We start from the raw sequence: 26480 nt of genomic DNA, 5'->3' as shown, positions 1-26480 counted from the left end.
GGTTATACACTGAACCATAGTTGATTTTATTTTAGGGTTAGGAGATCAGGAATTGTGAGTTACATCAGCCAGGGTCAAGCCCTGTGCCATTAGTCTGAGCCACATGTTAAGCATCCAGATAAATGGCCTCCCGGTTAAACCTCACAGTCAAGAAAACTCCAAACTCGGATCGCTTCCCTGTGCTTATTATCAGCCAATCATATCTGGCAGGGTAGGAGAAGCTGAACTTGTTAGGGAATTGATTCTAGGATAATCACAAAAAGATCAGAAAGCTTTTTCTTCCATGGCCTTGAATGACCTGTCATCGATCAAGATTTCTTTTGAAGAAACACAAAATGATGATAGCTTCAAATAGATCAGTCCACATGCGTGGAGAGAACAGAATAAAAGGTTTCAGTTCTGGATACCTTGTAGATGTTACCAATGATTAGCATATAAAAAGGTCTGGAACAAAGGAAGTTTTTTTTTCATTTGTTCGTGGGATGTGGACATCATTAGGCCAATATTTATTCCCCATCTCTAAATGCCCAGAGGGCAGTTTAGAGGCTATCACATTGCTGTGGGTCTGGAGTCATGTGTAGGCCAGACCAGGACAATAGGCTTCTTTCGTTAAAGGGCATTAGTGAACCAAACGGGCTTTTACAACAATATTTACATGGTCGCTATTAGATTTTTATTGAATTTCAAACTTCACCAGCTGCCGTGGTGGAGATTTGAACTCAGATTCCCAGAACATTAGCCTGAAGTTCTGGATTATTAGGTCCTGTGACACTACCTCTATGATACCATCTCCCACCTTAGTGGGAGGGAGAAACACAGGCAAGAGACAATATTCACATGGGCACTCACCAGAAAGCAAGAACTGATGAGGGAGGAGGCAGTTAAAAGGTTCTCAGTTATATTTTTGCTGCTCTTCCCCATTCGGTTCTTGGTTTTTTGCCCCATGATTAATTTGTATAATTTGCCCCACAAAAGATTTACATGAATGTTGATGGAGTTGGAGGCGTTAAGCTATAGGGAGAGGCTGAGTGGGCTGGGCCTATTTTCCCTGGAGCATCAGAGGCTGAAGTTTGTAAAATCATGAGGACCATGGACAGGGTGAATAGTCAAGGTCTTTTTCCCAGGATAGGGGAATCGAAGATGAGACGACATAGGTTTAAGATGAGAGGGGAAAGATATAAAAGAGACTTAAGGGGCGATTTATTCACACAGAGGATGGTGCATGTATGGAATGAGCTGCCAGACAAGGTTGTGGAGGGGAGTATAATAATAAAATTTAAAAGGCATCTGAACGGATAGATGAATAGGAAGGGTTAGAGCGATGTAGGCCAAAATCTGGCAAATGGGAATAGATTCATTTAGAATATCTGGTCAACATGGACAAGTCATAGAGTCATAGAGCTGTACAGCATGGAAAGAGACCCTTCGGTCTAACCTGTCCATGTCGACCAGATATCCCAACCCAATCTAGTCCCACCTGCCAGCTCCCGGCCCATATCTCTCCAAACACTTCCTATTCATATACCCATCCAAATGCCTCTAAAATGTTGCAATCCTACCAGCCTCCACCACTTTCTCTGGCAGCTCATTCCATACATGTACTACCCTCTGTGTGAAAACGTTGCCCCGGAGGTCTCTTTTATTGATACATGAACTCAAACAGCAAAGGCAGTAACTGTGCAGGTTCTCTCTCTCTCTCTCTCTTTCTCCAGCAATGTCCTCACCATGTGCTTCCTTTGTCTGTTCATCTCTCTTTTAAAACTGCTGTTGTTTTCACTTTTTTTTCCCGAAGTTCCAAAACAATGCAACAGCATATAAAACAGTAATTGCTGCTCCTGGAATTCGAGGAAATCACCTCCAACACCTAAAATGCCTCAAAAAAGGAGCAGCTGTTGCAGTCAGAAATTTTTCCTGTCCTTCATCTTGGATTACCTAGAATCCTGCAAGTTGGACTAAAAAGATTTGTTTCCATGCTATACATTTCTATGATTCTAATTCTCTAAACTGTCAATATCTATACTTCTAATATGAGTATTCAATAGCTAGTAACTTTAAAATATTATCTAAATCTCAACAGCTACCAATCTGTTTCTTAAGTTTCTTGAGTGAGTTATCTTCAGTGCCAGATTCTTTCTTTCTTTCAGTTTTCAAAGCAATTCAATCTTCTCTTGCAATCTCTTTATTGCATCAGAGAGGTATATTTCTAACAGCCTTTTGCCTCGATGACTCAATGACAATGAAGTAATTACTGCCTCAATTGTTTTTGATTTTTATAATGACATTGACACAGTTCCTTGTAATCCTTAAAAATAAAATCAAAATTCATGCATTTCTGGCCCACTTCTAAATTGGTTTTCTTCATGTCCTAAAGCTCAAAACCAAGTGAACTAATCAATTATGTCTGATCCATTTAACTGTCTGCTATCGACCAAGTCTTTGTGAAAGAATCCTATTTTGTATCTGTTTGGTATTAAAAGGGAAAGTGTTTTTTTATTTGGATGTCTTCATGTTTCCTCAAATTGGTTGGAAAAATTTTCAAACGGAATCCATATTGATCAAACAAATAATGGAGTAAAATTAGAACTTAATGCTCAAAAATGCCAGGTAATTTGAGCTAGGAGTAGACATTGGTTATGGCTGATATTTTAAACAATCTGAATTCTCACATCCCCCCTTTAAACTGAAGGCCCAACAGGAAGAAACTTTTCTCTTTGATAGAGGGATCAATAACAAAGGGGTATAGATTTAAGGTAAGGGGCAGATGGTTTAGACGGGATGTGAGCAAGATTTTCGCTGAGAGGATGTGTAAGGGTGGTAGAGACAGAAACTCTTAAGAATTTTAAACTTAAATTTTAAATTTAAGACTCTTAAATTTAAGAATTATTTAGGTGTGCACTTGTGAATGTCAAGCCAAACTAGGCTCTGGGCCAAGTACTGGAAAATGGTATGAGAATAATTAGGTGCTTGTATTGACCAGTGCAGACTTGATGGGCCCAAATGCCTTTTTCTTTCAATCCATGCACTCCCTCCAAATTAGGCCTCTATTCTGATTTTCAACATTTGGCTGTTCAGTATCTGGAAGGGTTTTCATAAATGCCAATTACTCGTGGGCAACAATTCTTAGGATTTCCATTGGACAGGCGAGGCGCTCCTGCTCCTATCCTGACTTCACAAGAACATTTTTCAAATAACCTTTATCACATATGTGATGTGCCACACGGAGTGATTCTCGTCAACACAGGCCTGAAGCCTAAAGCTTGCTCTGCTAATCATTGACCAATTTAATGTCTTCATGTCATGTGAAATGTCTAATTCTTGTTTCCAACAGTTGCCTAATCAGTCCACTAAGTCGGCCTTGGTCAGCATAATCCATAGCTGGCACTATGTATAGAACCCAATTCCACAAACTTGCTTCACTTGCATCCATCATTACATTCATTACATAGATGCAGGCTTCCACACCCATGCACACCAACCCCCTTCTAATCCCACCCCATCACTCCTGCATTTACTTTTCAATACTTCATTAATGTCAGTATTGCTTAGCATCCAGTGTTATTCTTCTTTTCAACACTACCAAAATAGATATGCCAAGAAAGTTGGTCAATTATTTGCTCTTGTTGTCATGGAAAATTTCACAAAGAGAGCTATTGAGCTCACCATATTTGTGCCACCTAACAAAAACTGTCTTACTTTTCTCCACTCAGACCATACTGAGTCATAGTTCTTTAGATACATATTCAAGTAGTTTTTAAATGTATTTGCATTTTAAACAAGAAAGGTTTGCTCCTACCATCCATTCAGACAATGAGTTCCAGGCCTTATCCCTTCTGAGCTTAAAAATGTTTCTTCATCTCCGTCCACCAGTACTTCTACTAAGTGCTTTAAATTGATAGCCCCTTTCTTGACTGCCATGTAAAGATAAATATGTAAATATTTTGTCTATCTAAGTCCCTAAAATGAGCTTCAATACATCACTCTTCAGCCTCCTCAGTTGCCCATTGCTCTAGTGTTGATTGTCATGTTGTACCTATTGGGTAAACCCTCCTCTGAACACGAAGGGTGTGGGCCCAAATCATAAATCTAATTGAATGTCAAAGCTGGTGTTTTAGTTTGGATGGACCATTTAATCAAATCTCTGCCTGCCTGCTAGTTCTGATGCTTCTGGTGAATATTAAAGAGTGTCTGGCCAACACTCTTCCTTCAACCAACGTCACTCCAAAAACATTAACAGGTCATTTCTCTTGTTGACATCGTTGGCTACTCCTGCACATGAAAACTTAATTGTAGATCTCCTTGGCACTTAGGAGAAATGTGATAAATAATGCTAAACAAAAAGTTTTATCAAACCGGTATCAATTTCTAATGACCCATCACTACTTCAGCATGTTGTAATCTAAGATGTAGCTGACTTCATATGAATGGTAAATAATGTATAAAAATGTTAAATAATAAATATGATAAATAATTAATAGAAGTGTGCAGAGAGTGTTGAACATGGAATTGTTCCTCATCCAGCATATGAAACATTATGATTCTTCTTTAAGTCAGTTCTTCTGTTAAATTTGGTATTAAATTTGGCTTGCAGGTTATGTATTTAACTTGTAGGCTTCAGAAATGACCTTAACCTATCATGGAGAAACCCATTATATAACCTCTAATGCCAATTATACATGTGCATAGATATATGTTAATAAGAGTGTAAGACCTTGACTCTGACACAGATCCCCACTTAGCTAACCCTCTTTCATCTTAAGTGTTATTAAACTGACAAGTTCTTCATGTACAAATCAGCTAGTAATTGGTAAATGAGGCTGAATTGAAAGGAGATTGTCCACCTCCACACAAACCTACTACTATGTCACTATCTCAACCTCTGTAATCACGTCTTAGGAACCTGGCCTTCATCATTCTGCTTCAAAACATTTTCCTACATCATGACGTGTCTCATTAGTCATCGATATACTGATGCCTTGTTCCTGCTTCACTTATGAAAGATCCACTCACTTTCCCACCCAAAATCAGGTGTCATTTCTTCAAATGACAAAGATCATTTTGTCATGTTGTCAATGTCAGCTGAAGTGAACTTCTCATCCTGTTGTCTATGGTGAACTTTGCTCCTTTCTCGATTAAAAGGAATTCTTTTGAGGGACAGGCAAATTAAACATGCTTCAAGCTCTCCAATCCCCTAGGTATTTTTGGAAGAAATTTCTGGGGCTAAGGTAAGTTTAACTGATCCCATCCCACTCATAGAATCCCTACAGAATGGAAGCAGGTCATTCAGCCCATTGAGTTCACCCTCCAAAGAGCATCCCACCCAGACACAGTCCCTACCTTATCCCTGTAACCCTGCATTTCCCATGGCTATTCTATCTAGCCTGCACATCCCTTGACAGTACGGGCAATTTAGAGGGACCAATCCACCTAAACTGCACATCTTTAGACTGTGGGAGGAAACTGAAGCACCCAGAGGAAACACACACAGACACGGGGAGTATGTGCAAACTCCATAAAGGCAGTCACTCGAGATTGGAATTGAACTTGGGTTATTGGTGCTGTGAGGCAGCAGTGCTAACCATTGAGTCACCGTTCTATCCCACTCCTCTCAAGTTGTGTCAAAAATCTGGTCTTCCTCTTCCTGATGAGGTACCTCCAGTCTTACTACAGTTCCTCTCCCTATCCTCCCCCAACCTCTTCTCTTCCTTTACTTTCCACTCCCCTTTTCTCCATCGCCCCATCTCCTCTCCCTGATTTTGTTGATAGAGTTCATCTTAGTGATCTACAGCTGAAACATGAAATATTATGTTGATGGTTTTCACATGTTAGAAGTAATCTCATTTTACATTTGGAAAGGTTAGAGCTGTACATTCCCAAGAGAGCTTACCAGGCTGCTTAGGGAGAAGACTGCCTTGGGGTGGTATCCTTTCATATATCCCTTGACTCACAGTATGTTGTGTTATGCCTCATGCATAATATTTCAGCTTACCTTGGGGGCGGCATGGTGGCACAGTGGTTAGCACTGCTGCCTCACAGCGCCAGAGACCCGGGTTCAATTCCAGCCTCAGGCGACTGACTCTGTGGAGTTTGCACATTCTCCCCGTGTCTGCGTGGGTTTCCTCCGGGTGCTCCGGTTTCCTCCCACAGTCCAAAGATGTGTGGGTCAGGTGAATTGGCCATGCTAAATTGCCCGCAGTGTTAGGTGAAGGGGTAAATGTAGGGGAATGGGTCTGGGTGGGTTGCTCTTCGGAGGGTCGGTGTGGATTTGTTGGGCCGAAGGGCCTGTTTCCACACTGTAAGTAATCTAACCTTCAAGAGACAGGCTCATATATCATTGGTGTATCATAACATGTGACCTGAGAGTATAAAGGGTGTCATCTCACTTGGAATCACTTGAAACATGGCAGGAGTAGCATGCTCTTCACACTGCAACAGAATAGTTTTATACTATCCTAAACACTTACTCATCTCTGAATAGAAATAATTGCAATAAACGCACAGGAAAAGCTTGGTTAAGGGAGCAGCAAGGTTTGAGGACAGATTGCACCTGAATTGAAAGGGGACTAATATATTGACAAGGAGATTTGCTAGAGCTGCTCGGGAGGATTTTAAACTAGTAAGGTGGGGAAGTGAGACCCAGGGAAATAGTGATGGAAGAGATCGATCTGAGACTGGTACAGTTGGGAAAAGGAGCAAGGCAGGAAGGGAAAAAGCAGAGAACAAGATACGACTAATAAATTAAACTGCATTTACTTTAATGCAAGAGGCCTAACAGGAAAGGCAGATAAACTCAGGACATGGTGAAAAACGTAGGACTGAGATATCACAGTAATTAGAGAAACGTGGTTCAGGGCTGGCAGCTTAATATTCCAGGATACAAATGCTACAGGAAAGATAGAAAGGGAGGCAAGAGAGGAGGGGCAGTGGTGTTTTTGATGAGGAATAGCGTTACAGCTGTACTGTGGGAGGGTATTGCTGGGAATACAGAGTAGTAATATCTGGATTACTCCCAGTGCTATGAGCTAGTGAGGGCAGGAAGAGGAGGATGCAGCAGATGAATGTATGGCTGAGGAGCTGGTGTATGGGGGAAAGATTCACATTTTTGGATCATTAGAATCTCTTTTGGAGTAGAAGTGACCTGTACAAGTAGGATGGATTGCACCTAAATTGGAAGGGGACTAATATACTGGCAGGGAAATTTGCTGAGCTGCTCGGGAGGATTTAGACTAGTAAGGGGGTGGGGGTGGGGGTGGGGGCGGGGTGGGGGAACCCAGGGAGATAGTGAGGAAGGAGGTCAATCTGAGACTGATACAATTGAGAACAGAAGCCAGTCAAACAGTCAGGACAGGCAGGGACAAGGTAGGACTAATAAATCCAGGGAAGTTATTTGGGTGGAACTGAAAAATAAAGAAGGGATGGTCACCTTGTTGGGAATGTATTATAAACCCCCGAGAGGGAAACTGAGAAACAAATTTGTAAAAAGATTTAAATTAGCTGTAAGAATAACAGGTTGGTTATGGTAGGGGATTTTAAAATTTGAAAAATTGACTGGTGACATAGTGTTAAGGGTTTCGATGGAGAGGAACTTGTTAAATGTGTGCAAGAAAATTTTCTGATTCAGTATGTGGATGTTCCTTCTAAACAAGATGCAAAACTTGACCTACTCTTGGGAAATAAGGCAGGGCAGGTGACTGAGGTATCAGTGGGGGGGAGCACTTTGGGGCCAGTGACCATAATTCTATTAATTCTAAAATTGTGATGGAAAAGAATAGACCAGATCTAAAAGTTGAAATTCTAAATTTGAGGAAGGTTAATTTTGATGGTATTAGGCAAGATCTTTCAAAAGCTGACTGGTGGCAGTTGTTTGCAGGTAATGGGATGGCTGGAAAATGGGAAGCCTTCAAAAATGAGTGTCCAGAGACAGTATATTCCTGAAGAAGGGCTTATGCCCGAAACGTTGATTCTCCTGCTCCTCGAATGCTGCCTGGCCTGCTGTGTTTTTCCAGCACCACATTTTTCAACCCCACAGTATATTCCTATTAGGGTGCAAGGAAAGGCTGGTAGGTATAGGGAATGCTGGATGACTAGAGAAATTGAGGTTTTGGTTAAGAAAAAAGAAGGAAGCATATGTAAGGTATAGAAGGAGAGATCAAGATAATCATTGGAAGAGTACAAAGGCAGTAGGAGTATACTTAAGAGGGAAATCAGGAGGGCATAAAGGGGATTTGAGATAAGTTTGGCAAAAAGGGTTTTTACAAATACATTCAGAAGAAAAGGGTAACTAGGGAGAGAATAGGGCCCCTCAAAGATCAGCAAGGCAGCTTATGTGTGGAGCTGCAGGAGATGGGGGAGATACTAAATAAGTATTTTGCATCAGTGTTTACTGTGCAGAAGGACATGGAAGATACAGAATGTGGGGAAATAGATGGTGACATCTTGAAAAATGACCATATTATAGAGCAGGAAGTACTGGAGATCTTGAAACGCATAAAAGTGGATAAGTCCTCAGGATCTGATCAGGTATACCCTAGAATTCTGTGGGAAGCTAGAGAAGTGATTGCTGAGCCTCTTACTGAGATATTTGTACATCGATGGTCACAGGTGAGGTGCCGGAAGACTGGAGGTTGGCTAAAGTGGTGCCACTATTTAAGAAAGGTGGTAAGGACAAGCCAGGGAACTATAGACCAGTGAACCTGATGACGGTGATGGGCAGGCTGTTGGAGGGAATCCTGAGGGGCAGGATGGACATGTATTTGGAAAGGCAAGGACTGATTTGGCAGCATGGCTTTGTGCGTGGGAAATCATGTCTTATGAACTTAATTGAGTTTTTTGAGGAAGTAACACAGAGGATTGATGAGGTCAGAGTGGTGGACGTGATCTATATGGACTTCAGTAAGGCGTTCGACAAGGTTCCTTATGGAGACTGGTTAGCAAGGTTAGATCTCATAGAATACAGGCAAAACTCGCCATTTGGATACAGAACTGGCTTGAAAGCAAAAGACAGAGAGTGATGGTGGAGGGTTGTTTTTCTGACTGAAGACCTGTGACCAGTGGAGTACCACAAGGATCGGTGCTGGGTCTTCTACTTTTTGTCATTTATATAAATTATTTGGATGTGAATATAGGAGGTATAGTCAGTAAGTTTGCAGTTGACACCAACATTGGTGGTGCAGTGGACAGCAAAGAAGGTTACCTTAGAGTACAATGGGATCTTGATCAGATGGGCCAATTGGCTGAGGAGTGGCAGATGGAGTTTAATTTAGATAAATGCAAGGTGCTGCATTTTGGAAAAACAAATCAGAGCAGGACTTACACAATTAATGGTAAGGTCCTAGGGACTGTTGTTGAACAAAGAGATTTTGGAGTGCAGGTTCATAGTTCCTTGAAAGTCGCAGGTAGATAGGATAGTGTATAAGGCATTTGGTATGCTTTCCTTTATTGGTCAGAGTATTGAGTATAGGAGTATAGGAGTTGCGGCTGTACAGAACATTGGTTGGGCCGCTTTGGAATATTGCGTGCAATGCTGGTCTCCTTCCTATCGGAAGGATGTTGTGAAACTTGAAAGGATTCAGAAAAGATTTACAAGGGTGTTGCCAGGGTTGGAGGATTTGAGCTATAGGGAGAGGTTGAATAGGTTAGGCTATTTTCCCTGGACCGTTGGTGGCTGAGGGGTAACCTTATAGAGGTTTATAAAATTATGTGGAGCATGGATAGGATAAATAGACAAGGTCTTTTCCCTGGGGTGGGGGAGTCCAGAACTAGAGGGCATAGATATAGGGTGAGAGGTGAAAGATATAAAAGAGACCTAAGGAGCAACTTTTTCATGCAGAGGGTGGTACATATATGGAATGAGCTGCCAGAGGGAGTGGTGGAGACTGGTACAATTGCAACATTTAAAAGGCATCTGGATAGATATATGAATAGGTAGGTTTTAGAGAGATATGAGCCAAGTGCTGGCAAATGGGACTAGAATAGATTAGAATATCTGCTCAGCATGGGCACATTGGACTGAAGGGTGTCTTTCAGTGCTGTACATCTCTACGATTCTCTGACTCATTACTTGCATTGGATAAGATACCTTGATGGAGTCAAAACCTACTTCTTCAATGCAGCCGTGAGTGCGGTTCACCTCCGGAGCATTTACACATAACACATGTTCTCCTGGTGAATTATTTCCTAGCTCTTCACAGACAATGCAGCAATGTATTACAGAGAGATTCAGAAATCAAATATCTATGTACGTGAAGAGTGAAGAGTGAAGAGTGCAGAGAGGGAGAAAGACAGTGAGGAAGTCAGACAGAAATTAAGATCTTAATTGAGTGCTATTCCTACATAATGACAGCCAGTTAATTACCTTTAAGTTGCCATCACTGCTGTAATGTCAGGAAATGTGGCATTTGTATAATGTTCTACAAATGCCAATAAGATAAGTGACCAGATATTCTGTTTTAATGATGTTATTTGCCGTATATTGGCTTGGATTGCAGAAATATTAGAATATTTCTATTCCTCTTTCATGAGAAGGAATAACTCGGCCAAGTGTTTTCTTACTGCTGTGCACGTTGGAGTACAGTTAATAAAAAAAACTGATTAAAATGTCCAATTTACCCTCATAATATGTTATTTGATTTTAAATTTAAACAGAAGAGACTGCCAGTAGTCAGGAATTTGGGAGGATGAATCACTATTGGAACCATTCTGCAAAGTAGTTTCCAAATGGAGGAGTTGTGCCTGACTCTCCAGGAGTTAACAGGGCTGTCAACATTTGGAAATGTTAGGAGTCCAGATAATGACACAACCTCATTCAAATACATACAATTAAGAGTCCCTCTTTTCAGTCTCTGTGTACAATATCTCAAAGAAACCAATCAGAATGTTCCAAGAATAACCAAGCAGAAAATCCATAAACAAATTTCCATTGCTTGCTTTTTGTTTTTTTTACTTGATAGGTCAGTTGAACAGGTCGGAGATGGAATAAGCGCATTAACAAAACACTGGAGAACCAACAATCCCATTGCTGCCTCAATTATTCTTCCTTTAGGTGGCAAATGATTAGTGTCAGTGTGGAAATCCTATTCTGTTTGGCACCAAATCTTTAAGAGGGGAGGATTGGAAAGATAATTATAAGCTGTTATGGACAAAGTAGAAATGAAGTGAATTCAAAATTTGATTTCTTTTTTCCTCTTAAGCCCAATGCAGTGAGGGGTTGTTTAATTTCTGCCTTTCTTTTTTACCCTTATCCTTTACTGAAGCAGGCCAAAAAAGTGTCTTCAAACTCTAGTTTTCAGATTCCAATTTTTGAAATAAACCTGCATTGATAGGGCTTATTGACATAAATATTCAAAATGCAGGAAAATTGCATTCCTGCTCCACTCACACACTCAAATACTCAGGAAATCAAAGAAACGAGGACAGTGGAAGAGATAGGTTACAAAGTATAAGTTTTGATAAATCCAGCGTACTAAAATTCAGCTCTTGAGAGTTAGGGGACCGGTGCTCAATAGTAAGTACCTCGTTGAGCTGAGCCTGGCAGTTTTCCTTCTTGCAGACAAAGTCTAGGCTTCTTTCCATTCAGTAACCTGGCAACAGAGATGGTGTGTTAACTCCGTCTGCAGTCCTTTCCTTCCTCTGGAGGTCAAACAGCAACTGACCCAGAATCTCAGAATTGTATACTTCAGCAATTGAGCAAACTCTGATTTCAGTCATGTGATGAAGTCAGTCATTTTAGATGGTCATGACCCATCTTAGTGCACTACTTTGGAAGGTTGTTAGGGTAACAGTATAGCTTTACCTCCCCATCCGAGCTTCTATTATGAGGTGATGAGGTGACTGCATAAGCACTCATGCTAACTTTAGTGTAATGGGGTTTTGATGATTTTCTTTGTCCGCAGCTGTTTGGAAGCAGACAGCTCATCTGCAATCCTTTGTGTCAGCTTTCACTGCAACGTCTATACAATGTAACATGTCAGAAGCTTCTAGAAATATGAACATGTGATCAGTCTGTCATTTTATGAGTCCAGCAAAGTTGTCCACTTTTGAAAGATACAGAACTTAAATGCAAAACTATACAAGAGAAGACAGTTTCCTTTGGAAATTTTCTTTACACGTCTGACAATGATAAGGAAAAAAAGAAGTTTGACTATTTCTCAGCTGTACATAAATGATGCTGGGGCACTATTTTCAGAGAAGTAGGCTTGTCCATAAATTCATAAGACCATAAGACATAGGAGCAGAAATTAGGCCATTCAGCCCATCGAGTCTGCTCCAACATTCAAACATGGCTGATAAGTTTCTGAACCCGTGCTTTCTCCCCATAACCCTCGATCCCTTTTACAAGAACCAATCTATCTCCATCTTAAATATATTCAATGACCTGGACTCCACAGCCTTCTGTGCAGTGCATTCCATAGATTCACCACTCTCTGGCGGAACAAGTTCCTCCTTAATGGTGGTGCATAGTGTCTTGCCAACTTATCCCACAGTGAATGCTACTGAACAAAGACTATCTGTTTATTATCATATTGCTGTTTTGGGGATTTTGCAGTTTGGAAATCGCTGCTGCTTTTCCAACGTTACAAGAGCGAGCCCATTTCAAAAGTTCCTCATTGGCTTCAAACTTCTTTTGAACTTTCTGTCTCAGGGACGCAGAATCCTATCAATGGATGGTGAAGGAGTTAGTGGCGTGAACGTAGTAAGTCAGAAATTAGGAGCAGGAGTAAGATACCTTGCTGGAGGCAAAACCTACTTCTTCAGTGCAGCCGTGAGTGTGGTCCACCTCCAGAACATTTACACATAACACGTGTTCTCCTGGCTAATTGTTTCTTAGCTCTTTACAGACAATACAGCAATGTATTACAGAGAGATTCAGAAATCAAGTGTCTATGTACGTGAAGGGTGAAGAGTGCAGAGAGGGAGAAAGACAATGAGGAAGTCAGACAGAAATAAAGATCTTAATCGAGTGCCATTCCTAGATAATGACACCAAGCACCTTACATCCAGTTAATTACCTTTAATTTGCCGTCACTGCTGTAATGTTAGGAAATGTGGCATTTGTATAATGTTCTACAAACGGCAATTAGGTAAATGCCCAGATATTCTGTTTTAATGATGTTATTTGCCATATATTGGCTTGGATTGCAGAAATATTAGAATATTTTTTAATCCTCTTTGGTGAGAAGGAATAACTCGGCCAAGTGTTTTCTTACTGCTGTGCACGTTGGAGTACAGTTAATAAAAAAAACAGATTAAAATGTCCAATTTACCCTCATAATATGTTATTTGATTTTAAATTTAAACAGAAGAGACTGCCAGTAGTCAGGAATTTGGGAGGATGAATCATTATTGGAACCATTCTGCAAAGTAGTTTCCAAATGGAGGAGTTGTGCCTGACTCTCCAGGAGTTAACAGGGCTGTCAACATTCGGAAATGTTAGGAGTCCAGATAATGACACAGCTTCATTCAAATACATACAATTAAGGATTCCTCTTTTCAGCTCTTTGGCCCTTTTTAGCCTGCTCCACCATTCAATGTGATCAAGACTAATCAGCCAACTCTATAACCTGTTCCTGCTTTTCCCCATCTCCTTTGTTCTCTTTTGTCCAAGTACTATATCCAACTCCTTAACGTCGTACAATGTTTTAGCCTTGATGGCTTTCTGTTGTGGTAGTGATGTTTTGAAAGATCATGTAGAGATATCCTGATTTAAACTCAAAGCCTGCAAAATCCATGTTGCCTACACTATCTCTGAAGTAAGTAATAAAGCGTGCAGTAAAGATTTTTCACAATCAAACTCTGGAGTTGAACCAAATAATTTAGCAGGGAGTGTGCTACCAACTAAGCCACACTGACATTAGGCTGCAGCTAATGACGCCCTAAAGCTGACAACTCTGTATTCATTGGTAAATCTTGCTTATTGTGGCACAATTTTAATATAGTGTAAAAATTCAGACAAAGAGTAGTGGATAACCATTAATGTTCTTTATTTTTCTATCGTTCGCTCTCTTTATCACTCCCTTTCTCACTTTTTCTCTTAATATGTATTCTTTACAAATTTATTCTAGTTTGAAGGTGAACAGGAATAGAAAATGGGTTAGAAATTACGATGAAAAATAGGCATTTAAATTATTTTCAAAAGAAAAGAGAAAATTAAGGCCTGTGGTGCCAACACTTCAAGAAAGAGTCTTAAACTATAACTTTCTGTGAATGTTTGATTAAATCAGATGAGTTCACATAATGACATGCTTCTTCACAAGCCTTGCTAATATAGCTTTCAATATGTCAAAGGTTCCCATTGCTCCTGCACATGTGCCCAGTAATTAAAGGTTTATGGTGCAGCCTTTGAAGTCTTGAATTTGGATCATGAGATGCCGATTTGATTTCAAAGCCATACTTATTCACAGAGGTGTACGTGAAGATTTCTGATCTGTGATGATTTTCTTTACACCTATTATGCTGCAGCTCGCAATGAGTGGAATTCTGTTTTGCATTACAGTCTCCGAGCGGATTAGTGCTTCTGAATCTGCTTGATTCATGCTCTAACAAATAGATAGTGGACTAATTAGCACCAGTTTGGTGTTGAATATTCCATCACTGCAATAGGACCCCACAACAATGCCCAGCAGCGATCAACCTTTCATGTGCAATCAGAAATCCTGATAAACCTTCACCACCACACACTTCCCCTGCCATCCTTCAAGGGTGGATAGGCCACAATATCTGATTTCCCTGATGAAAAGGAACACTTATAACATCACTGATTCTTGAATTTATTTCATCTGGTCTTTAAACCAGTTTGTGGTGCCTTGATCCAGGAACTTTGATCTATCATTTAGTTTCCTAATTAATGCCTCTATTTGAACTCATACATGCAGACATCAGGTAAGTACAGGGCAAGGTGAGCAGGAAGTGACAATGAAGTTGTTAGCATGAGGCTTGGACTATTTTCATAAATTTCCAGTATCCATTTGAGTTTTCAGCACCTCTCTCGATCACACTGGGAATCGAATACGTCATGGTCAGAATTTCCAGCAAAATCTCAAACCTCAACAAACAGTAAGAATCCATGGCTCATCAGGGCCTCATGCATCAGGAAGTTTTATTTGAGTGTGACTACCTTTGTACATTTCTTTTTTCACCTCAGCAAGTATTCATCTTTGCAATTCTCAAAAAATTGATGTCTATCTGCTAGGTGAAACTGATTTGACCCTCACTCTGCACTCTTTTAGGCTGCGCAATGTCAGTGCAGGAGAGGACCTGAGCGCAATCAAATGTTTTATCATTCAAGGCTTCAGCTCAGACTATGGTATATAATCCAAAAGGTTTAGATATTGTAACAGGAAAGTCTGCATGTGGTAAAATAACCAGCACACCTGAGCAACAGCAGCTCCTGGTGGCAGAGATAATCCAGGAAAATCCTCACTGGAGGGCAAGCTCCTCTTATAAATCTGCTGAACAGGACATTGATGAGGGCTTCATGACTATACAGCTACAAAAAAGAAATGGGTGGCCTCACACCAGCACTAATACCAGAAAAATCAATAAATAGCCAAGGAATCTCAGTGACATGGCAAAGGTGGTGGCGCGGTCTGTCTGGTATCACCTTGTATGGCATTAAACATTCCATAGTCTGCACTAGAGATTGTTGTCACCTCCAGGTCCAGATTTTCTCACCAAGAGTCAATGTGGCCAATTTTTGCTTCTGAGTGTTCCTTTTTGTTTAGTTGTCTCCACTGTCCTATCGGGAGAGTTTTGTTTTAAGGATGGGCCTTAATTCTCTGGAATTTCGAAGAATGATAGGTGGTGGTGGAATAGCAATGGAATTGATTAGTGTCACATTTGATCCCAAAGTAACTACTTATTTGTTCAATCATTAAGACTCCCATTTCCACCTCTGTAATATCACCTGACTTGACCCTGCCTCAGTTTATCTGCTACTGATATTCTCATTCATCCCTTCATTACCTCAGAGATTGACTATTCCAAGGTTCTCCTATCTCAATTCCTGCATTCTACCAGTTGGAAACTTGAGATCCCACTAAACTCTGTTGCCCATGCCTGAGGTTGCAGCAGTCCACCTCCACTAGACTCACTGATTTATATTGTCTTCTGGTCAAAGCAGCATTGTGATTTTAAAATTCTGACTCTGGTTTTCAAATCCTTGCATAATCTTGTCTTCACAGCTCTGTAATTTACTCCAGTACTTCAACCATCTGCAACATCTGACTGACCTGCTTCCCAACTTTTAATTGTTCCAAGAATGTGGCTGTGCCTTCAACTGCTACCCTTCCACCTTGATGTCCTCCGATAAGGAACTCTTTCAAATCTCTCAGCCCAAACCTTTGCTCATCTGATCTCATACTGACTTATGTAACTCTATCCTATTTTGCTTTGTAACGTTCCTGCAATGTGCCTTGGGTATTCTATAATATTGAAAGCACTACATAAATACAATTTATTGTTGGAGATACTGTAAGATAATTTCCCTTGGGTGGAGAGTAGAGAACTAAGAGGAAAATTATTTTGTGCTCAGAAGGTTGTGAATCATTCGAATTCTGTGTCCCATTGATTTCCTTTATTCTTACATGGACTGTGAGCACTGCTGGCAAGACCAGGTTTTGTTGCCCATCCCAATTACCTTTGAATTGATGGGCTTTATAGGCCTATTCATTATGAGTCAACTTGATTTCTGTGGTTCTGGAGTCTTGTGTAAGCCAGATCAGGCCAGGATGCCAAATTTCCTATTCTAAAGGATATGAGTGAACCAAATGGCAATCAACATGTCTTTCAATCAGAACAACTTTTTTAAAATTGCAGGTTTTATTAAGTTTCACTTCCTGCCAGGGTGAACCCATTAACCTCTGAACATTAGTCTGTACCTCTGGATTACCAATCCACTGATATTATCATTATGCCACAGGATGTTCCGTCATTGAGTGCATTCAAGATTGAGACTGATAGACTTTTGACACTAAGGGAACCGAGGGCTTGTGTATAAAAGTAAGATAACAGATCAGCCGTGACCACAGAGTATATCTGCATGCTTAAGAAACTACATGATCTATTCCAGTTCCTATTTCTTATGTTTACAAGTCCTTATATTAATGGTCCTGAGAACGCCCAATCCCGCTCAGACTTGATTGCTATTTTTATTCAAAAAGTGTCCTACTTTACTGTGGTAGCCCCCATCAAAGTTCCCATCGCTGTACAATAAGTACAAAATCTGTACGTGAAAATCCTTTGTTCTTGCACAAAATTGCTATATCCACAGCATTTTCTGATCGGCATTGAGCATTGAACAAAAAGACACATGTGGCTTTTCTAAGTATGAAAAGACTATGTTGAAACACATCCCACATAAAGATTATTAGCATTAAGATGAACATCTAAGGGACGACAATGTGCTCTAACTTCATGTGTTATATTCAGTGTAAGCTTCAGTGAGTGGACTGAGCAAGCAATGAACAAAGAGAGTGAATTAAACTGGGAGGTGCATGAAAACCCTTTCATTTGCTTAAAAAGCAGTATCAGACACTCTGGGGAATGCATTGTACCAGGAGCAGATGGGTTTAACCCTGCAGTGATAACTGAATAAAACTGGAGGCTTACATACTTTGAAAAATGTATTTTGTTGCAGATTCCTTATGAGATCACTTAGCTATTCTTGCAAGATGTTATAAATTTGAAGTGACATTTTTACTTGGTTCATATTCCTGAAAGCACATGGGATGCTTTCCCATGAACAATGTCTTGTACTTACTCCAAGCAATTTGAAGCAAACATTTCTGTCCTCGCTCATCTTAGCCAAGTAACAGTTTCTTCTGTGAAAAGCTTACCACTTATTAGATTCCTAAGTTCTGAGTACAGATATTTCTGCACTTTCACCTCCTTGCTCGTTTTTGGTTTCAATCTACGGGCTATGATACTTGCTTTGGCAAATGTTCAGCAAGGCCCATGACATACTGACCTACCTTCTCAAGCAAATGTCCATCAGCTATCCAATACCTTGCTTCTGCTTTGCTATTCTCAGTCCTTATCAGCAAAACAAGGTCACTGCAGAATAGACCTTGAGAATATATCATCAGGTGCATCATCCTCCCCAGAGATAGCTCAGATATTGACATTCTGCATGTTCAAATAGACTCTGCACATTGTCAAATATCCAGTATAATTAAGCAGTGACAGAAGCTGCTACTGGTGGCAGGAATTATCCAGGAGAAAGCTTGCTAGTGAGGGCATTCTCAGAGTCTTCTTCATTGAGTCCGTTGTTTTCTCTCTGCTGCTTCTTGCTTCCTCATGGAGATTATATGGCTGGATGAGGCATGGTGTTTTGTTGTGAGTTTGGGGTGGATCAGAGAGAGGGAGAGAGAGAGAGAGAGGAGTAGGGGAAAGTGGAACTGTTTGGCTGTCATGGTGTCTGCAGAAGGGATGATGGACCAGCCCACTCTTTTCCTGCTCACCAAATTTGCATGTACATATGAATTCTCAAATATGTGGAACCAGGCCTAAAGTAAAACAGATATCATACTCGGACTGAACAGATCCTTGCAAATGTTTTCAGTTTTGAATTGGAGTCACAGAGTCATAAAGGTGTACAGCACAGAAATAGATCCTTCAGTCCAACTCGTCCATGCCAACCAGATATCCCAACCTAATCTAGTCCCATTTGCCAGCACTTGGCCCATAATCCTCCAGACTTTTCCTATTCATATACCCATCCAGATGCCTTTTAAATGTTGCAATTGTACCAGCCTCCATCACTTCCTCTGGCAACTCATTCCATGCGCGCAATCCCCTCTGCGTGAAAAAGTTGTCCCTTAGGTCCCTTTCTCATCTCACCCTAAACCTATGCCCTTGTACTGGTCTTCCCCACCCCAGGGAAAATACTTTGTCTATTTATCCTATCCATGTCCCTCATGGTATTATAAACCTCTATAAGGTCACCCCTCATCCTCCGACTATCCGGGGAAAACAGCCCCAGCCAATTCAGGCTCTCCCAATAGCTCAAATCCTCCAACCCTGGCAACATTTTTGTAAATCTTTTCTGAACCCTTTCAAGTTTCACAACATCCTTCCAACAGGAAGGAGACCAGAATTGAACGCAATATTCCAAAATTGGTCTAACCAACATCCTATACAGTCACAACCTGACCTCCCAACTCCTGTACTCAATACTCTGACCAAAAAAAGAAAGCATAGCAAATGCCTTCTTTACTATCCTATCTACCTGCGACTTTACATTTGAGGAACTATAAACCTGTACTCTAAGGTCTCTTTGTTCAGCAACACCCCCTAGGACTTTACCATTAAATGTATAAGTCCTGCTCTGATTTGCTTTTCCAAAATGCAGCACCTCACATTTATCTAAGTTAGACTCCATCTGCCACTCCTCAGCCCATTTGCCCATCTGATCAGATCCTATTGTAATCTGAGGTAACCTTCTTTTCTGTTCACTATTCCTCCAATTTTGGTGTCATCTACAAACTTACTGACTACACCTCTTATGCTCACATTCAAATCATTTATATAAATGCTGAAAAGTACTGCACCCAGCGCCGATCCTTGTGGTACTCCACTGGTCACAGGCCTCTGTAAAACAACCCTCCACCACTACCCTCTGTCTTCTACCTTTGTGCCAGTTCTGTATCCAAATGGATAGTTCTCTCTATATTCCATGAAATCTAACCTTGCTAACGAGTCTCTCATGGGGAATCTTGTCAAATGCCTTACTGAAGTCATTATAGATCACATCCACAACTCTGCCCTCATCAATCCTCTCTGTTACTTTTTCAGAAAACTCAATCAAGTTCATTATACATGATTTCCCACGCACAAAGCCATGTTGGCTATCCCTAATCAGTCCTCGCCTTTCGAAGTACATGTACATCCTGTCCCTCAGGATTCCCTCCACCACCGACATCAGGCTCACTGATCTGTACTTCCCTGGCTTGTCCTTACCACCTTTATTAAATAATAGTACCACGTTGGCCGATCTCCAGTCTTCTGGCACCTCATCTGTGACTATCGATGACATAAATATCTCAGCAAGGGGCCCAGCAATCACTTCCCTAGTTTCCAACAGAATTCTAGGGTACACCTGATCATATCCTGGGGATTTAGCCACCTTTATGTGTTTCAAGGCATCAAGCACTTCCTCCTTTCTTCTCCTTTTCCACAGTAAACACTGATGCAAAATTCTTGTTTACTGTCTCCCCCATCTCCTACAGCTTCACACTAAGGCTGCCTTGCTGATCTTTGAGGGGGCCTATTCTCTCCCTAGTTATCCTTAATGTATTTAGATTAGATTACATTACAGTATGGAAATAGGCCCTTCGGCCCAACCAATCGACCAAAGCGCAACCCACCCATACCCCTACATTTACCCCTTCACCTAACACTACAGGCAATTTAGCATGGCCAATTCACCTGACCTGCACATCTTTGGACTGTGGGAGGAAACCCACACAGACACGGGGAGAATGTGCAAACTCCACACAGTCAGTCGCCTGAGGCGGGAATTGAACCCAGGTCTCCAGCGCTGTGATGCAGCAGTGCTAACCACTGTGCACTGTGCCGCCCATTTGTAAATACCTTTTGGATTCTCCTTAACCCTATTTGCCAAAGCTATCCCATGTCCCCTTTTTGCCCTCCAGATTTCCCTGTTAAATATACTCCTACTGGCTTTATACTCCTGTCTCTCCTGTCTATAACTGACATACGCTTCCTTCTTTTTCTTAACCAAACCCTCAATGTCTTTAGTCATCCAGCATTCCCTATACCTACCAGCCCTTCCTTTCACCTCAACAGGAATATACTTTCTCTGGACTTTTGTTATCTCATTTTTGAAGGCTTCCCATTTTCCAGCCATCCCTTTACCTATGAACATTTGCCCCCATTCAGCTTTTGAAAGTTTGCCAGTACAGTCAAAATTAGCCTTCCTCTAATTTAGAACTTCAACTTTTAGATCCAGTCTATCCTTTTCCATCACTATTTTAAAACTAATGGAATTATGGTTGCTGGCCCCAAAGTGCTCCCGCACTGACACCTCAGTCACCTGCCCTGCCTTATTTCTCAAGAGTAGGTCAAGTTTTGCACCTTCTCTAGTAGGTACATCCACATACTGACTCAGAAAATTTTCTTGTACACACTTAAGAAATTCCTCTCCATCTAAACCCTTAACACCATGACAGTCCCAGTTGATGTTTGGAAAGTTAAAATCCCCTACCATAACCACCCCATTATTTTTACAGATAACTGATATCTCCTTACAAGTTTGTTTCTCAATTTCCCTCTGACTATTAGGGGGTCTATAATACAATCCCAATAAGGTGATCATCCCTTTCTTATTCTCAGTTCCACCCAAATAATTTCCCTGGATGTATTTCCAGGACTATCCTCCTCCAGTACAGCTGTAATATCAAAAAAGCCACTTCCCCTCCTCTCTTGTCTCCCTTTCTATCCTTCCTGTAACATTTGTATCCTGGAACACTAAGCTGCCAGTCCTGTCCATCCCTGAGCCATGTTTCTGTAATTGCTATGATATCCCAGTCCCATGTTCCTAACTGTACCCTGAGTTCATCTGCCTTCCCTGTTAGGCCCCTTGCACTGAAATAATGCAGTTTAATTTATCAGTCCTACTTTGTTCTCTGCTTTGTCAGTGACTGTGCTGATTGTTTGACTCACTTCTTTTCTCAACTGTACCAGTCTCAGATTGATCTCTTTCCTCGGTGTCCCCCTGACCCCCACCCCCCCCAACACCAACCCCCAGCACCTTACTACTTTAACTCCTCCCTAGCAGCTTGAGCAAATTTCCCTGCCACTATATTAGTCCCCTTCCTATTCAGGTGCAATCAGTCCTCCTTGTACAAGTCACTTATACCCAGAAGAGATTCCAATGATCGAAAAATGTGAATCCTTCTCCCATACACCAGCTCCTCAGCCATGCACTCATCTGCTCTATCCTCCTATTCCTACCCTCACTAGCTCACAGCACCAGGAGTAATCCAGATGTTACTACTCTCGAGGTCCTCCTTTTTAAATTCCTGCCTAACGTTCGATATTCTCCCTTCAGAATCTCAATGTTTTCCCTTCCTATGTCGTTGGTACCAATGTGTACAATGACCTCCTGCTGGCCCCTCTCCCCCTTGAGAACATTCTGCACCCACTCTGAGACATCCTTGATCCTGGCACCAGGGAAACAACACACCATTCTGATTTTTTGCTGCTGGCCGCAGAAATGTTTGTCCGTGTCTCTGACTAGAGAATCCCCTAATACAATTGATCGCTTGGAGCCCGACATGTCCTTCATTACATTAGAGCCTGCCTTGATACCAGAAACTTGGCTGGTCAAGCTAAATTCCTCTGAAAGTCCATCACCCCCAACATTTTCCAAAACAGCATACTTGTTTGAAATGGGGATAGCCACCGAACTAGCTGTACTAACTGCCTACCTCTCCTATCCTTCTTAGAGTTAACCCATCTACCTGACTGTATCTGCAGTTTTCTCCCTTCCTATAACTGCCATCCATCTCACCCCCTAGCTCTTGTAAATTTCTTATTGCCTCTAATTGTTACTCCAATGGATCCATTCGATCTGACAGGTTTCGCAACCAATGACATTTATTGCAGATACAATCCTCAGTAACCCAAAAACTCTCTTGAAACTCCTATATCCAACAAGAAGACCACGTCACTCTACTAAAGGTAATTTTGCTCCTTCCAATCTACAGTCCCAGAAAATAGCATCATCTTACTGCTCTACAAAACTCTGCTCCAGGCTAACTTAATACTTATGGCTTATATTTTTAAAATTTAACCAAGTGACAGATCCCAGTAAAAACATAAAATCAAGCAAGAACCCATCTACTCCCTATTGTAGATTTACAGCAAGGCTACACTTTAAACTCTTCACTTACCTGTTTCTATGCTGTGACGTCTCCCAAACAGCCTCCTCCAAGATCAGTTGTGAATTTCATTGTTTGCGAATTTTTCCTAGACACACTCTGATGCCCAGCGATATATGAATTCAAACAGCAAAGGCAGTAACTGCGCAGATTCACTGCGGTGTCAGTTGGCAGTGTAGGTTTCTATCTCTCTCCCCCTTACAGTCCAAGTGCTCATTGTCTTTGTCTGTCTTTCTCCCTTTTAAAAGTGCAATTGTTTTGACTTCGGGGGGACCTGATTGAGGTCTACAAAACCATGAGAGGTATAGACAGGGTGGATAGCAAAAAGCTTTTTCCCAGAGTGGGGTACTCAATTACTAGGGGTCACAAATTCAAGGTGAGAAAGGAAAAGTTTAAGGGAGATATGCATGGAAAGTGTTTTACACAGAGGGTGCTGGCTGCCTGGGACATGGTACCAGCAGAGGTGCTAGAGGCAAGCATGATAGCATCATTTAAGATGTATCTAGACAGATACATGAATGGGCAGGGAGCAAAGGGATACAGATCCTTAGAAAATATGTGACAGGTTTAGATAGAGGATCTGGATCGGCACAGGCTTGGAGGGCCAAATGGCCTATTCCTGTGCTGTAATTTTCTTTGTGTTCTTTGTGCTCGTTGTGATTCGAAAGGCTTTACTCATCACGCTGGTGATAGTGAATGCTGACCTTCCACTTTTCATGGAACAAGAGGCTCCCCTATTCTGCAGATTTATGAGCCAATGTCTGGTTCTTTGGTCCTAAATCATAGGGAGGCACCTTCCTCAATTGTTTGGTTTAAATTACAAAGTTCTTGTTCAACAAATTGGAGAGAGAGGAGTCCTAGAAAATTGTGACCAAATTGCCAGTGCATTGATGGACCCGACCATATCACAAAAGTGTCATAGAATCTAAAAACCTATTAGACCCATCAAATCAAAGCTGGTTCACTGTAGAGCAATCCATTCAGTCCCATTACTTTGTCAAATAAACTGGAATCATAGAATCCCCATAGTGCAGGAAAATGCTATTTGGCCCATCGGGTCTGTCCCAACCCTTTGAAGAGCATCCTACCCAGACCCAGCCTATCTTTGTAACCTTGCATTCTACATGGTTAACCCACTTAAGCTGCACATCCCTGGGCACTATGGGGCAATTCAGTATGGCCAATCTACCTAATCAGTATATCTCTGGACAACTATGGGAAAATTTAACCTGGCCAGGCTACCTAACTTGCATACTCTGGACTGTGGGAGGAAACTGGAGCACCCAGTGAAAACCCACACAGACATGAGGAGACCATGCAAAATCCACACAGTCACCTGGGGGTGGAATCAAACCTGGGTCTCTGGCACCATGAGGCAGCTGTGTTAACCACTGAGCCATTGTGCCACGCCTTACTTTTGAGCTTGTCCTACTGGTTATTTTGATCTGGGAAAAAAAGGTCCCCTGCAAGTGTATTACCTTGAAGTGCCTATCAAATTATCTTTGGAAATCTTTGATTGTCTTAATTTCAGCCATTGTCATAGGCTTCAAGTTCCAGACCACAACGAATTGCTGCATAGGAAGTTCTTCCTCACATTTCTCCTCCATCTCTTGTCCAACATCCGGAATTTGTGTTCCTTAGTCTTTTACCATGAGCTACTGGGGAGAGTTTTTTCTTTGTCTACTTATCTAAACCTGTCACCATTTGTTCACTTCTACTATATCTCTCTTCATTCTCTTTTGTTCTGAGGAAAATAACCACTATTTCTCCAAAATAACCATGTAACTAAAAACCTCATTCTTGCGCTTCCATTTTGTTTGGTCTCTTCAATTTGTTGAACTACTTTTCCTTTTTTTGTGGGAGAGAATCTTTCTTTAAATAAGTCAGGAGTTACTTCACTTATCGATTGAATGACTATCAGATCAAATGTTTTTCTAAAGGATTTCTGTTCAAGTGGAGATGAATATAAATAACCTAGTTAGGGTAGACGATCAGGGGCTGGATCTTGATTATAAGTGGTATAGTGAGTAGTATAAGCAGGCAATAGTGAGTCAGCTGTATCTTGTTTCAAATCTCTCCTGATGTTTATTCCCAATGGAGAGAGATGTAAACATCAAGAGAGATGCGGAATTGGTATGGGTCCTTTTACACAGTTACGCCAAGTGAAAGTGTTGCATTTTCCTGGCACATGGAGATGGGTTTGGGGCTCAATAAAGGGGGAAAGCAAAGGAAATATCACTGTGAGATTTTCCCTGGGAAATACAGGACTTTCACTCCCACTTTATCCAAGTAGTAGATTTCATGAGCTTTGCAGTGAGCCATTGAATTGCAATTCAATTTAAGGTCTACGTTTATTTATGTGGAGTAATTCACAAAGTAGACTTCTCCCCAGGTAACAATTATGCTCTTACTGTCACTTCATGCAACCCGATAGCTCCACTAACACTTGCCTGGCTGCAATAGCAGACGTTTCCTTGGCACTGAAGGTACTGTGTGTTTTTGCCATTCCTTCTGATGATCAGGCATTGTCCACAGTGCCAGAGTGGTTGGGTGACTGTTTTCATTGGTTGCAATGAACACCACATGTCATGATTCCGGAACTTGCCGTTGTTCTGTATGAGATTTCCCCGGCCCACCCCACTCACTTATTCAGGTTACCATCAAGTAAACCACCCCAATGTCGAGATTGGGCATTGCTACCAAAATTCATCCAAGCCAATCTCTCCATGGATTAGGAGTGAAGAATAATTGCTCTGTGGGTTCCTTCATCCAGCGAGTGGTGAGTCTGTGGAATACTTGGCCACAGAAAATGATTGAGGCAGAACAGAAAGTGACTGTCATTTCTGCTTTCTTATTTAATGCAGGTTTCCATGCTATCACAACCAAAATTTAGGTCTGGATATTTGATGATTTGGAAAGACTTCAGAGGCCATTAAAGGTAATGGACAGGTCCCAATTCCAGGCCAACTGCCAAGGCTTCCCGATTTTGAGGAGTGTCTTTTAAGTGTGTAAGTTGGTATGTCCTCACTTGACATTCCTGATTCGGTCAGCTCCATTGCAGAGATTGACATGACTTACTCTTATGCAATTTTTATGGAGTTGGACCAGGTTTTTCAAGAGCCATATTTCACAGCAATTCAAAGATGTCATGCACCATCGTCTATGTGAAGGAACCTTTTGAAAGTTAAGTTCAAAAATTCATCTCCATGTTTCCTTGCTGTGCAATGTCTCTTCTCCCACCCTATGGTCCATTATTCCCTCATGCCAAGGTATGACCCTCTCATCCCCATCAGCCCTCATGCTGCTGTACACTCCTTCTCCCCACACCTCATGGTTGCTCTTGGCCTCCTATGCAAAGGTATGCTCCTTCTCCTACTTCTCCCATGGTCCATTAAGTCACCCAAACCAATGTATGCCCCATGTCTCTCACCCTTATGACACCCTATGCCAAGGTATAACACTTCCACGCCATTTGCTTTCTATACACTGCATTGAAACAATGAGCCCTGTAGTGAATGTTGGTGTGTCAAAATAACAATCATTAATATTAACTCACTGATAAATTTCCATTACATTAGAATTCTT

The sequence above is a fragment of the Chiloscyllium punctatum genome, chromosome 11, assembly GCF_047496795.1.
Source record: "Chiloscyllium punctatum isolate Juve2018m chromosome 11, sChiPun1.3, whole genome shotgun sequence".
NCBI classification, from domain to species: Eukaryota; Metazoa; Chordata; class Chondrichthyes; order Orectolobiformes; family Hemiscylliidae; genus Chiloscyllium; species Chiloscyllium punctatum.
Note: the sequence above shows the minus strand (reverse complement) of the source record.